This window comes from Dendrobates tinctorius, unplaced genomic scaffold, assembly GCF_039654945.1.
Source record: "Dendrobates tinctorius isolate UK_male_01 unplaced genomic scaffold, ASM3965494v1 ptg000214l, whole genome shotgun sequence".
Taxonomy (NCBI): Eukaryota; Metazoa; Chordata; class Amphibia; order Anura; family Dendrobatidae; genus Dendrobates; species Dendrobates tinctorius.
Genome location: NW_027361881.1, coordinates 9,876,763 through 9,892,080, shown reverse-complemented (window position 1 = coordinate 9,892,080; position 15,318 = coordinate 9,876,763). Strand labels below are relative to the sequence as shown.

The following is a 15,318-nucleotide window of genomic DNA, read 5'->3' as shown; positions in this document are numbered from 1 at the left end:
TAACCATCAATGAGTTTCTTACAATGCTCTGCTGGAATTTTAGACCATTCTTCTTTGGCAAACTACTCCAGGTCCCTGATATTAGAAGGGTGCCTTCTCCAAACTGCCATTTTTAGATCTCTCCACAGGTGTTCTATGGAATTCAGGTCTGGACTCATTGCTGGCCACCTTAGAAGTCTCCAGTGCTTTCTCTCAAACCATTTTCTAGTGCTTTTTGCAGTGTGTTTTGGGTCATTGTCCTGCTGGAAGACCCATGACCTCTGAGGGAGACCCAGCTTTCTCACACTGGGCCCTACATTATGCTGCAAAATTTGTTGGTAGTCTTCAGACTTCATATGCCATGCACACGGTCAAGCAGTCCAGTGCCAGAGGCAGCAAAGCAACCCCAAAACATCAGGGAACCTCCGCCATGTTTGACTGTAGGGACCGTGTTCTTTTCTTTGAATGACTCTTTTTTCTCCTGTAAACTCTATGTTGATGCCTTTGCCCAAAAAGCTCTACTTTTGTCTCATCTGACCAGAGAACATTCTTCCGAAACGTTTTAGGCTTTTTCAGTTAAGTTTTGGCAAACTCCAGCCTGGCTTTTTTATGTCTCGGGGTAAGAAGTGGGGTCTTCCTGGGTCTCCTACCATACAGTCCCTTTTCATTCAGATGCCGGCGTATAGTACGGGTTGACACTGTTGTACCCTCGGACTGCAGGGCAGCTTGAACTTGTTTGGATGTTAGTCGAGGTTCTTTATCCAACATCCGCACAATCTTGCGTTGAAATCTCTTGTCAATTTTTCTTTTCCGTCCACATCTGGGGAGGTTAGCCACAGTGCCATGGGCTTTAAACTTCTTGATGACACTGCGCACGGTAGACACAGGAACATTCAGGTCTTTGGAGATGGACTTGTAGCCTTGAGATTGCTCATGCTTCCTCACAATTTGGTTTCTCAAGTCCTCAGACAGTTCTTTGGTCTTCTTTCTTTTCTCCATGCTCAATGTGGTACACACAAGGACACAGGACAGAGGTTGAGTCAACTTTAATCCATGTCACCTGGCTGCAAGTGTGATTTAGTTATTGCCAACACCTGTTAGGTGCCACAGGTAAGTTACAGGTGCTGTTAATTACACAAATTAGAGAAGCATCACATGATTTTTCGAACAGTGCCAATACTTTTGTCCACCCTCTTTTTTAGGTTTGGTGTGGAATTATATCCAATTTGGCTTTAGGACAATTCTTGTGTTTTTTCATTTAAGACAAATTAAATGAAGATAATAATACCAAAGAATTTGTGTTTGCAATCATTTTCAGGAAGAAACTGAGTATTATCTGACAGAATTGCAGGGGTGTCAATACTTTTCTGGCCACAACTGTATGAAAAAAAAATGACAAATATAACACCTGTTTGGGTATCTTGTTGAAACCCTTCACCAGTAAATTGAGGAGTCCAATAGTTTACTTTAATCTACAGAACCTATCAGTGATTGAAAACTAATGCCGACATATGCTACTCAATATACCAATATGTTCCATTTGAGGGTATCTAAGATCACACCAGTGACCAAGAGCACTTATCTCCATAAGATCAGATCCTATAGCCACATTCATGGAGGTCCAACGACTCTAACGTATACATTAATTTCCACTTCCTTCCAGACTTGGACCCCATCTGTTTGTCCTCAGTCACCCTGAGCCCAGTTAATTAACTGATGTAAAACATTTATTTAAGTGACCCCAGATTCATTTTGGGCGATTTTCCAAAGCGAAGTCAAGGATGAGTCAAAAATGACAATTGGAAAATGTCAAATTTACAAGAGACATTAATTTTATCACCTCGAGACTGTGAGTTAATACGAGGACTCTAGAGACTGACGAATCACAAAATCGTGGGTTTACTGGATGGTTGTGATCCATGGTCATCCAGTGCCTGAAAGTTCTGGGGCCCATCATGAACTTTGTGATCGATGCCAAGTTAATGTTAATTCACGAGTAATAGATTTTGGATTAAAAAAGTGACTGTACCAATACTGTAAATTTGTGTTGGATGGCTTGAAATTGTCATTCACATACCTTTTGATATTAGGACATTTACAACCATGAATAGCCCCACAACCATCCATGGAAGGTGGAACTGAGAATGTTTGTTATGACAATCTGATACATCGATGATGTCCACTCGCTTTTGACCTTGATTCTTTCTCTTCTATGTAGATAGTATAACACTCTTCACCTGACCAGCCAAATCAGTACTAATTCACAAATTGGGAAATGGCTAAATAGCATCTAAACATTTATGGATATTCAAGTGTGCACTGATTATATGTCATGGTCTTTTTTTGCATATGTTCCCCAATAATATCTAAAGGGTCATAAGTTGGCACAGATGTCTCCTGACTGGCAGACCTTCTGAGCTTCAATAGAAAAGACTTTTTTGTGGGGCAAGTAAGATAAATTTGCTGGGATGTCTCCCTATTTTCTGACTCATGGATGGCAATTTTTGGGAGTTATAAAACAATATGTTAAAAGTGAGGTTGGCCCATGCAAAATGTCCATCAAACTGGTAGATGTTTCGGCCAACTCTATGGGAGTCCTGCTGGTGTCCATATTGATCTTGATGAGACACGTAATTAGAGAGGCCTTAGTTTGGAGACTAAAGGCTCCCTCTGGCTTGTATGAGAAGACCATTACTATTACAGACCCGTGATTGTTGGGGTTCCTGTTAGAGGTTTTGCATTGGAACCCATGAGCTTCAAGTTACGCTGTGACTTGATTTTGGAAACGGGGTGTCATCCATCGACCTTTGCTTTTTTAGATTATTTTGACCAGAAGGAACATGGATAGGATACAGAAGTAGAAATTGTCACTTAATGGCACTTAAAGACCACATGTGGTCAGATTCTTCTAAGTAGATGGACTTTTTGGTCCGTTCTGTCCTCTTGACATAAACATCTCTGCTGGGGTGGCATGAAATCTTTCCCGGGACATGAGTCCTTGACGTTCCTTAAAAAGTTACACTTAGCGGTGGATTTATTCCAAGGCTGAGTTGAACTAGTTGTGAGTGATCTGAGACCCATAACCAAAGTAGCATGCTGTCATAATTAGGGGATTGAGTTATTTAACATGGTACTTTAAGAAGCTGCAAATTAGCATGACTGGTCATGAAGTGCCCATCTGGGTATTTCTAGAGCAAGTGATCAGATGAGACAAAAGGCAGAGAAGTCTTTCGCAGCCCAGAGAAGCTTTCTCCCTGCACCAACCCATTAACCGGCAATTCCCTGCTTGAGCGCGAGCTGCAAGGAATCATGGGAATTCTGCGCACATTATGCATCAGGACAAGAATCCCTATAATTGTGTCAATTGGCCGCGGCTGCCACAAGACCTGCAGATTTTTTGGGGAGGATTTTTTTTTTTATTTTTTATTTTAATGGATCCAATTGTACAATCTAGTGAATTCCTCACATCATTGTCCACGCGGATAAGGATTAATAACCTCCTCATTGCTGTGAAATTACAGGCTTCATCATAATTTAGTGAACACTGTACATAATTTGCAGAAGGCTGGGGTCTATTTAGGTCTATTTAGTTTTGCATAATCAGACAGCGGAGAAGGGTTCACAGTCTTTGTAGCCGGTGATTGCTCTAGTGTTTCACTCTTGATTTTGGGTTAGAAAATGGATTCTCTCTATCGTTAGCACGGAGGCTTGTAATTACAATGGCTCCCAGGCGCTGGAGTCACAACCTGTGCCGCCCGTAGCATGATGGTTGTCAGAATATGTGCTGAATATTTGCACACAGTTCATTAATTCTCCGTCATTTCTTAATATTTTTCCCCCAGTTCTTATGCAGATGTCCAGAAAAATGATGTTTGCTATGGATGGAGAGATACAGATATAATAGGATGGATGAACGGGAGATGGATACAATAGGATAGATACGTGAAAGCAGCATATTTATATATAAAAAAAGAGAGCAAATGGGGGTGCAAAGCTTAGCAGAAACAAAAAAAATAAAAAATGGAAGCAGCATTCCAAAAATAGTGCAAATTATAGGACTTGAACAGCCCATGTGGCGACAGCTTGGTTCATAGTGTGACTCTTTCTCAAGGATAGATAGATATCAGATAGATACAGTGGTATGTAAAGGTTTGGGCACCCCTGGTCAAAATTACTGTTGTGAAAAGTTAGGCAAGTTGAACATTAAATTATCTTTAAAAGGGCTAAAGCTAAAGATGACACTTTTCCCTTGTATTTTAGGCAAAAAAAAAATATATTTTAAATTACAAAAAGGAAAATGGGCCAATGCAGAAATTTGGGCACTCTTTGGGAGATTTGTGTGCTTGTAACTTTGACCAATGTTTCAGACCTTAATTAGCCTGTTAAGGTTATGGCTTGCTCACTATTATCGTTAGGAAAGGCCAGGTGATGCAAATTATCCAGCTTTATAAAAACCCAGCCTCCTCTAACATTGTGCCAAAAAAACCCAAAAAAAACAGCAGCCATGGGTTCTTCTAAGCAGCTGCCTATCACTCTGAAAATAAAAATGATGGAGGTCCACAAAGCAGAAGAAGGCTATAAGACGATAGCAAAGCGTTTTCAAGTTGCCTTTTCCTCCGTTCGAAATGTGATTAATAAATTACAATTAACAGGAACATTGGAGGTCAAGATAAGATCTGTTTGGAAGACCAAGTAAAATTTCAGTGAGAGCTGTGTTTGTAGGATTGCTAGAGAGGCAAATCAGAACCCCCGTTTGACTCCGAAAGACCTTCAGAAAAATTTAGCAGACTCTGTAGTTGTGGTACATTGTTATACTGTTCAGAGACACCTACACAAATTTGTCCTTCATGGAAGAGTCATCAGAAGAAAACCTCTCCTGTGTCCTCACCGTAAAATTCAGCATCAGAAGTATGCAAAAGAACATCTAAACAAGCCTGATGCATTTTGGTAACAAGTCCTGTTGACCGATGATGTTAAAATAAAACTCTTTGGCCACAATGATCAAAGGTATGTGTAGAGAAAAAAGGGCACAGAATTTCAGGAAAAGAACATCTCTTCAACCGTTAAGCATGGGTATGGCTCAATCATGCTTTGGGGTTGTGTTTCAGCCTCCGGCACAGGGAACAGGAAGAGGGAAGAATGGATTCAATGACATTTCAACAAATTCTTCATGAAAACATAACACCATCTGTAAAAAAGCTGAAGGTGAAAAGAGGATGGCTTCTACAAAAGGATAATGATGATCCTAAACACAAGTCAAAGTCCACAATAAACGACCTCAAAAGGCGCAAGCTGAAGGTTTTACAATGGTCCTCACAGTCCCCTGATTAGAACATCATTGAAAATCTGATAAGATAAATGTGAGATACATAGTAGATGGACACAGATTTGTGGATGGATTAATACATTGGGAATGGCTATAAAGAAAGTATAAAACCATAATTCTTTACTAGGATAAAAATAAAAATAAAAAAATTATTTATTTTTTTACAAATAGTAGAAGACACAAAACTAATACACATTCACAAAGACAACTACGAGTGGCGGGTGACACAATTACGCCGCAGTAAATGACTCCAATATTAGAGGCAGGTACATCCATGAACAATGAATGCAGCTAACACTAAAGTGCAAGTATGGTTGCTGGCAAAATGTATATAAATGTATATAGAAGAAAACCGGGACCTGGCTAAAAATGTCAATTAGAAAGGCATATATAAGCCTTGTAAATTTATGCAGCACATTAGATCAAGTAAAGAAACCAAACATTGTATATAGGTTCACCCACCAACACACACCTATAACGTGTTTCGCCAACTGCTTCTTCTGAGGTTCAATAAAGCATTATGGTCCTGTGTCCGGTACATTGCTGATTGGTTTGACCTTTTGTACTACTTTGTGTAATCACTCATGACTTTTTATGTAGCTTTGGGTGATAGTATTTGGTTATTTATGTGTGATAGAGACGTTTAGATCCTCGATCTAAGGATATTCCGCCTGTTTTGATGCTTAAGTAATTGTTGGACGCTGGAACAATCCTGATATATAAATAGTGATATTCGCCCGTCACAGATGATGCCTGGAAACTATGGATCTTTTATGAATGTTTTATAAGTCAATTAAAATAGCTTCAAGAGCTGGTCACATCTAATGAAGAATGGACTCTCCGTCCTGACCACACCAGATGATGGCAGAGGAGAAGAATTGGAGGTCACCGGGGTCCCGCGGCTGATGGGCTTTATTTCTTATTTAGTGCCAACTAAGGCTGGCATGAATGTCTGGAGAAAATATTCACCCAGGTGACCCGCTGTGCCCCAGAAATATGAGCTGGTGACAATATGTAGTCATAGCTATTACATCAAATATGAAAGAATGTTCTAGAACAAGACTGTGAGCCAGGCTTTAATCTATAAGTGAGCATACACATGGACAGGCAGGATATCTATTAGTAAAGCCCAAGGTTTGTTACTGAGGTATGAGGCACTTAGTGCCTCCTAATTCAGGAAACAGATGAGATGGATACATATGAAATAAGTTAAGTAAATAGATAAGAAATACATAGACGAAAGGATGCAAAAATGATCCACAGTATTGTTAAGCCACACGTCCCACATTCATGGAGTCGGTAGGGATACGCAGATATCAGGCTGTTGAGTTTAGGTCAAGATCCGTGGCTGATCTGGACGTAGTAGTCAGTACTCAACCTGTCGGACGTGTGAAACTGGCCTTTGTTACATTCTTACTGACAATTGTACATTATAATAATCCCTGTGTGCTTTATTTTACAGAACAAGTTCCAGTCCGGTGTGTACCTCCATCAAACTGACCTCTGAGTGCAAGATCCACAGGTGGGTCCCCAATATTGTATGTGACTTGTAAGCCCTCCTCGCTATTCAGTGTCATACACGATGTGTTCACCTCTATACTCAGAATCTTTTCGACTCTTTATGTATCTTGGAGTGATGTCAGAGTTGCGATATGTGCTCTGAGCCAATCAGAAGTCTCCTAATTTCCCCCTTTAGTCTCCACCAATATAATCTCACAGTAGACCTGTGGAGGTGTAGAGACTGTAACATGACCTCTCCATCCCTCTCACAGCATAAGTCTCTTAAAGACACTAAGAGAGAGTCTTCTGCAGCTGCATCCCCCTCCTCCTCCCCTCACCCTCTAGTATTTACTGTGTTACTTTTTTTTGGATGGGTTTGTGTATAATTGGTGCTTCTTAATAAATATATTGATAAGTAGTATTACTAGTGGATGACTGATAATGGTGCAGTTTCTCCATCTCTCTTCCAGTAATGACTGTCCACAGCGCCTCGGCATTCAGCGCTTCCCCGTACAGACGGATCTGAATGTTTGAGTTTACAGGCCAGGTAAGATTGTATTATTTCATCCCGATGTCCACATGACAACTACGTTACTTACTGCCTTGTGCTGAACCTAGAATGTAGTCGGCAATATTCTGCTTACATATGATACATTTATTTCCTGGCTAAGTCTTCCCTTCATTCCATGCATCTTATTTTCTCGGCAAATCAGTCGCCCACCTGTCAAGAGATAAGAGATCCTTCTACTGGTGGCATCCCTTGATCCTCAATTAGCACTGCCACCTCAGCAATCTCTTCTCATTGTACGGCTAGAAATCATCCAGCTCCTGGTCCTCTAGGTCTCTCCTGTCCCGTCTTCTTGTTTTTCCTTCTAAGATGATATGCGTATTACCATTTATAATGAGGACGATCGGTGTCATAAAATCATCGTAAGTATGGACACAGACTATGATCTTCTCGAAAACTTCCAGATGAGAAACTTCCCAGAATCCTAAGTACAATTCATACTTCCTTAGATATTAAAATCTTTTCACTCACGAAATCCACCAGAATTTAAATTTCCTTGTAAAAACTATTGGGTCTCTTCAGAAATGTCCAGCAGGTTCCTAGAACAAGAGGGATACCTCTAGAGTCTCGGACGAGTCGTCAGATCTTCCTGGCATCTCAATAGCCTCCCGGTGACCAGACACACATTCATAAAACAAGAACAGGGAATGAGCTGCTCCTTGGGGGCAGGGCTACGAAAAACTTTGGTAATGCGCAAAGCCCGCTGCTGTCAGTAGTTTGGTGTATTTCTCAGAAGTCGTGTATGTGTAAAACTAAAAGGTCTCCAATACCTTATGGGCTGTGTATATACATACATGCATGTTTACACATTTCCAGGTGGAATAACAGGCAGAAATATAGGGAACCATACATAATCAAGTTATTAGAAAATATTCTTCCAAATAATTATTACAAGAGACAAATCAGGGGAGCAAGCCGGTCCTCAATAAAATATTACAGCGATTACTACCATCAGCACTTGTGATGGGGAGCTCCGCCAGTGCCCTTATAAAGAAATCACATTTTACTCCCCAGGGTACGTCACTGCTCCCTGTCTGTTTTCCTGTCAGTGGGAGTGACAGGAGAATTCCTATTGCAGAAGAACTTTTGTACCCATTGAACAAAACTATCATGTGCAGCTGCAATATTTATCTGCAGGAGGTGTCATGTTTTTGGGTGGTGGGGGTGTTAGCAGTGTATACTTGATGCATACCTCACGACTTTGGAAGACAGGAAAGATGAACACATAATGTGGCATTTATCGTTCACTAAGCCACACATCTAACCTTGCCCAATTCTTTTGGTGTTCCAAAGCACAGAGATATTGCCCCTAGCGAAGCCCCTTAGTATTCCCACCAACTACAATATTCCTTTTGTTATGACCATCAACACATAAGGATGTCACCATAGTGCATCCTCCTACACACATTAGATGCCTACACGGTGCCCCATTCACAGTATGCCGCCTCCCCTGTGCCCCACCACACTTTATGATGCCGTTGCATTGTCCATCTTACAGTATGATCTCCGCTTGTGGACCCACACTTTGATGCCCCTATAGTGCCCCACATACAGTATGATTCCTCTACAGTGCTGTCTTCAAGTATGATGCCCTACATTGCCCTTAATAACGTGATGCCTACCCAGTGACCCTCTCAGAATATAATGCCCCTCAAAAGGTATGGTGCCCCTCACAAGGTATATAGCTCACACAGTGCCCCTCTCAGTATGATGCCCCTCACAAGGTGTATAGCTCAAACGGTGCCCCTCTCAGTATGATGCCCCACACACAGTAGGATATCCCCACAGTGTCCATCACTTGGTATACTTCCCAAAAAGTGCTCCCTTATACATTGATGCCCTCACAGTAGCCGTCATACCTTATTATGCTCCATAGTTTGCATTATGATGTCTTCACAGTATCCCTCACACAGTAAGATGCCTCCAAAGTCCCCTTTATACATTATGAAGCCTCCACAGTGCCCCTCACAGTAAGATGCCCCCCTGAGTACCCCTTATACATTATGATGCCCCACATTGCTGTCCCACCCAGAACTAAGAGAACAGATATTCATCTTTTCCCATTCCCATGATGAGCGGAGGACACCTCTGCCTTTCTATCCTGTGTGAGGCTCTAGTGTTGTCATCTCACCTACTACCTCGAGTTGCAGAGGGCATGTACAGGCTGCATGCTGGAGCGGGGAGCTGATGGCTCACTGCTCCACCGTTGCGTTCAATTGTATCTGCGTCCCAAGGGCGGCGCAGATAAATTTGAAGCAGGGACATAGCCTTACCTTGCAGGACAGCTTGCCAAATCTGTGAATGCCCCACTGGATCTAGGACAGTTGGGAGATAAGTACTTGCTGTACGTTTTAGTATGTAGCCATTTGGGTACTTTCATGTCGTTAGTTTTTATAGGGCGCACTTAGCTAAGGAGCGGTGAGACGTGCTCATATCCAGCCCTTTGTAACACGCCGGTGAAGTCTCTCTTGTAGCTGACAACCACCGTGCACCTGACATGAGGTTAAGCCGCAATCTGCAGACTCATTACTTGGGGTCCTCTAGTTAACATGTCCAGCCGAAGACGTCAGCCCCGCCGAGACATTTCTGTCGAGCCGAGAAACGTAGAAGGAGCGAGCCTGTAGACGATTGCCATCAAGGCTTTCGGGGAGGGAGCCGTATGTATACCCTCTCCAGCACGGGAATGATTTCAGAGTAGGTGGCAGAAACGGGGAGAGCGTTTTGTGCTGTCACTTCACAGAATGTCACCGCGCTAAAGAGATTTTGCCGTCTAGAAAATCACTTCCTGGATAGAAGCCGCTGCTGCTCCAACCTGATAGCATTATGTATCAAGAAATTAATTTTGCATCGTATACAATTTATGTGTCTTATGGGCCACCTTGTTTAAAAAAAACTGCTTACCTCCCGAAGATGAGAATTTCCCTGAGTCTGACTTACTTTTATTTTTGGCTTTTTTTTTTGCCTCTCCGGCAGTCAGACTTGAATTTGCTGTTTTATTCTTACCTTCTTAGTAAAAATCCTTTTATCACACAATAGGTAATTTATATCCATTACAACCCTTTCAATCGTATTCAGCGAGCCTGTCAGTGCCTTTGGCACAGTAATGATTAATGTGATCTAATAATAGGCTGCCATTATAATACCTTAGTAAAACATGTACTAACATCCCATTCACATCTCCCGAATTCATAGCTTCCTATAACATTTGTGCTGAAGGACAGGATTACTGTTTTGTGGCGCTCCCCCCCCCCCCCATCCTTACTGCTTAGACGTAATGAAGTTTACTATCGCCAGCCCTCGCTGCCATTGTAGGAGGGGGGTAATCTCAACAGTAAGGTCTGCATTGCTACGGATCAGTATATTAATCCAGACACCTGACTGTTACGTAAGGGGATTTATACGTAATTACATATTAAAACCTATACAAGTCGTCTCTTATTTTAGTTGATCCGTTGAATTCTCTAAAACTGTATAGATGGAATGGTGAAAAATAGCATTAGTGGTGGCAAGAGTCAGGGTAGATGGTTGGCAATTGCCTAGGGCGGCATTGCAGAACAGCGGAGATTTATATTGAAGGTTTGGGGGCAAGTAAATAAAGTATTGTCCATCAACTGATGTGCAAAACTATAATGATACCCAGGGTACAGATATGATGCAGGATGATGGTGGGTTATCTTTGGCTGCTGAATTTGACCGTCAGTGGACATAATGTTTAGACCTCTCCCATCACAAATTGAATATTTTCTTAGTCTTATAGTGGCAATATACACTGGTGGTCGGAAGGAAGAGCTGGTGATTCGTCTGATGAGCCTAAAGTTAGGGGCTGGATCTCCAGACTACCAGTTTCTATCTATCATAGCAACTTTTTAATTTATTTATTTACTAGCTGAAGAGCCTGGCGTTGCCCAGGCATAGTACCTAACTGTGGGTCCCACTCTCTTCCTTACCAGCCCCACTCTCCACCCGCCATCACGCTCTCTCCTTCCACAGCCCCGCTCTCCACCCGCCGTCCCGTTCTTTCCCTCCGCAGCCGCTCTCTACATCTGTGTCCCGCTCTCCCTCTACAGCCACACTCTTCCTCCACAGCCCTGCTCTCCATGCACTGTCCTGCTGTATCCGTCCTCAGCCCTGCTCTCCATCCGCGTCCCACTCTGATGCTTCGTGATTGGTTGGTGTCCCACTCTGATGCTTCTTGATTGGTTGGTGATACACACACACACACATACATAAATCTCTATATATAAAAGTGAATGTAACGTCTTTCGGCTTGGTCTCGAGACATGGCGACTTGATGGATGAGCACTCTATAGGAAGATCGATATTGTTCGAGCCTTGATAGGTCCACCAGGGTCTTCTCCATCATTATCTTGATGGTATCAAGCCATTTGGTTTCTGATCTTCCCCTTAGCCTTGTTCCTTCTATTTTTTTGACTATGATGTCCTTCTCCAGTGATTTCTCTTTTCATATGATGTGTCCAAAGTAGGTAGCTTGGTGATCCTTGCTTCGAGTGACATGTTTGGCTTGATTTGTTCCAAAATTGATTTATTTTTTCTTCTTGCTATCCATGGTAGTGATAACTTGCTTCTCCAGCACCACAATTCAAAGCCGTCCATTCTTTTTTTTTTACAAATCAATTTCTAATCGATTTATTTACCTAAGTTCGTTGGGTGCCAGTTCGATGATTGATGTAAACTTGCATACACCAAATTTTAGCATATTTAAGTGTAAATTTCCTGCAGTACTGGTGATCTAGCAGCACCCCTCCTCCTTTCTTAATAATCTACATTCATATGAATCCTATTTTGTCGTCCTCTTCGATTTCTTATTTTTAAAATTACAGCGCTGACATGATTAGAATTTAGCTTCCAGAGTCCATTTGTATCTCCAAATCCATATTTATGTTCTGATTGAGCCGGTATTGAGCTTTGTGTCGTATATTAGTATCTTTTGTTTATGGTCTCCTATGCGCATATCAATTTATCTATTAACCTCAAGTATATATTTTATTATTTTTTTGCCTCAGCTATAAATATTGCCTGCATAGCCTGTGCATTGTAACAGATATTGACAATGTTCGGACTTGATTAATTTCAAGGTGAGGATATGCATGGAGAGTGGAAAAAAAAGGCGAGGAACACGAGCGGCTCTCTTTTATCTTAAAGAAGAAGCAAATTTACTGAGATGGTGATGATACGTTGTACACTGTGATGTTATTGTTCAGTTCTTTTTGCCAGTCTTCACTTCGCAGTCGGCCATTTTGAACCTGTTATTCACTAGACCGTTATGATTTTGGCATCCGTCTCATTGTTTAGAGCTTACAGTGTGGATGACCCTGTGGTATTGTATTGGGGCAATATCAACAGCTGTCAAGACCTGAGGACCAGGATTCATCTTTTGTGACCAACATGAACCAAGGATGGGTATTGTGTTCAATGGGCTTCAGGTCATGGTTTTCTCCTTGTGTCGCTACCATGTTAGAAAAATAAAGTTGTTTGGAGGGTGGTGGTGGAGTGATTTTAGCAGTAGAGTTACCCATGCACATTGGCCAAAACGATTACCTTGGGTAGGACATGCCATCTGTCTTTTTCGTATGGGGACCTCACATTTCTACCCAACAAACAAGCAATGTCATGTAAAAGAAGGATTGGATATGCTGAATTTAAAAATTAGTCGTCTTGCATAATTTACGTGACTCTTATTGAAGTCACACTTGGCCAAATCGAGCATGCATGGGTATTGGAAGGAATATTCAACAACTAGTGAAGGTGTATGGACATCTTAGAATCAGAAAAGGGTCTGCCTGTGTGAGGGGGTCAGGAACATAAGAGGGCCAAAAGGAGGACCTGGTTTGAGGGGCACCAACAATATTGTCATACATTTTGTCAAAGGTGGAAGAAAGGCAACAAAAATTTGAAAGGTGGACTGATTACAATGTAGAAGGAAGGTCTCTAGAAGTGATTGAGCTGTGACTGTCCATAGGTTTCTTACATAGTTTCTTGTTTTTAGACCCAGAAAGAGGATGAAGAACCAAATATTTAACCAATTTGACTATATAGCACCCCTGAAGGAGTTTATTACAGGGAGCTTGAGCATTTGATGTATATTATAGAGAATAGCATATGTCCTGGAGATAGAGGCACCTGAGTTGAGTAGGGCATATTCTCTTAATTCTCTGTACACATAGCTTCTCATACCAGAAGGTTTGGCATCACGTTAGTTAATGGATACTGGCAACCAATGCACAGGCGAGTGTCACTTAGAGACCAAAGAAGAGCGAGATGCATTCTAAATTCTCTGCAGACATACATCCAAAACCTTGCCAAATATAGACGAAAGATTTACCGAAGTCAGCTGAGAATTTATGATCACTTTGGGAGGCTGCCATGCCACTCTGGGGGATACCCTCCAGACCGAGGACGATGTGAGTGATGTTTAATGGACATTTAAATGAATGTCGCTTAGAATGCTAATGACTGTCACACTTTTGTGAATAACCCCCTTGACACAATTGCAATTTGGGTGAGATGCAAAGGTCTCCAACGTCAACGTGTGTAGAGCCAAGTGAGCAATCTTGTCATTACAGAGCAACATAAACTGAAATATATTGTATCGGGGGAAGATCGCAGGCCTGACCTACCCCAGCTCCATCATTTTTAGTATATTATCTCTACTTCTATTACTGGTCTAAGTCTTAACAAAGTGTTATGGTGCCAATAAGTCCCAGAATATAGTTGACCACCAGTTTAGGCTACTGTTTACCCTCTAACCTCCATTATCATGCTTTTGGACTCTTCGTCTTGGATTAAATCTTCCCATAATAAATTTGACAATTTCAGGACTATCCGTTTTAGGATCATCTTACGAGGACTCCACAATCATTAGGAAAAAAGTTATCAAAACCCTCCATGTTTATGTATTTTGGCTAAAGTTGAGCAAAATGATTCTCAGGACCCCTGGTCCAGTGGCCACATTGGTAGTTCATGGTCAATGGACCAGAGCCTTGTGATATTATCATGCCTGCCAGCATCTCCGATGACTTTTATGATTAGTAGGTCGGTCACAATGACATTGCACCACACCTACTAATCAGAAGAGGCATCAGGGATGATGGCAGGTGGGAAGAGGTTCACATGGCTTCGGTCTGGACAGCCACCTTGGACTACCAACGTGGACCAGGGTTCTGCAAATGTTTTTGCTCAATTCTTGCATTACTGTCTGTTGACGATTGAGGGAATGAAGGATTGGGCATCTCAGGTGAGAAAAGATGCCACTAAAGGTGTCTGGCAGCGTTATTTCTTTTCCCTACTGAGAACACATGGCAGAACCAAGCACTCTTGTGTATGGGTGGGCGAGAGTAACAGCTGTTGGCCAAAAAAGTGTTGGGTTGAAGCTATAAAAGGTGTATGTCATTTATCATAGACCATTGTCAACCTGAACAATGGCATTCTCTGCAAGATGCATGACATAATTGATATGGAGAGTGATGTCATCGTGACATCACCCCTAAAGGTTGTGACACCTCTCTATGGATACATGTAGGAGATGTTTAGGTTTGGCGGGTGTCAGCAATGTTTAACATCTGCCATATTTAGTCGGTTGACCAAGGACTTATTTGCTTGCAGCTGAACGTTGCCTGTAAGAGATATCCGGGCGATGTAAGATGTACACAATATATCATAACAAAGAAGCTTAAAGAAGCCAACAGCTGCTATCAGTCAGGAACGGTTAATGTATCCGTCATATTCTGCACTAATCCCTGACGTCGCCCGTCTCACTTACAGCTAGATCGTGTCCTAGTAACTCATCTGTCGGAGCAAAAATTGAATGCAACCTAAAGGTGACATCACGGTACCACCAACAAAATGGCCCTGCTTCCCTTTACCTGCTCGGGTCGAGAAGCCCTCATTTAGATGGGAAATGAAGGCTCCCTGTTTGTTATTGCCG

General features: G+C 41.9%; 1 protein-coding gene across 7 annotated transcripts in view; it reads left to right on the top strand.

Moving 5' to 3' along the window:
- ZNF536 (zinc finger protein 536) overlaps nucleotides 1-15,318 on the top strand; it is a 467,918-nt gene that overhangs the window by 190,378 nt on the left and 262,222 nt on the right. For all 7 annotated transcript variants that reach the window (XM_073555023.1, XM_073555025.1, XM_073555019.1 and 4 more), the window contains 2 exons: nucleotides 6,768-6,827; nucleotides 7,276-7,352. The gene's annotated coding sequence lies outside the window, so the exon portion shown is untranslated. The remainder of the gene's footprint in view (nucleotides 1-6,767; nucleotides 6,828-7,275; nucleotides 7,353-15,318) is intronic.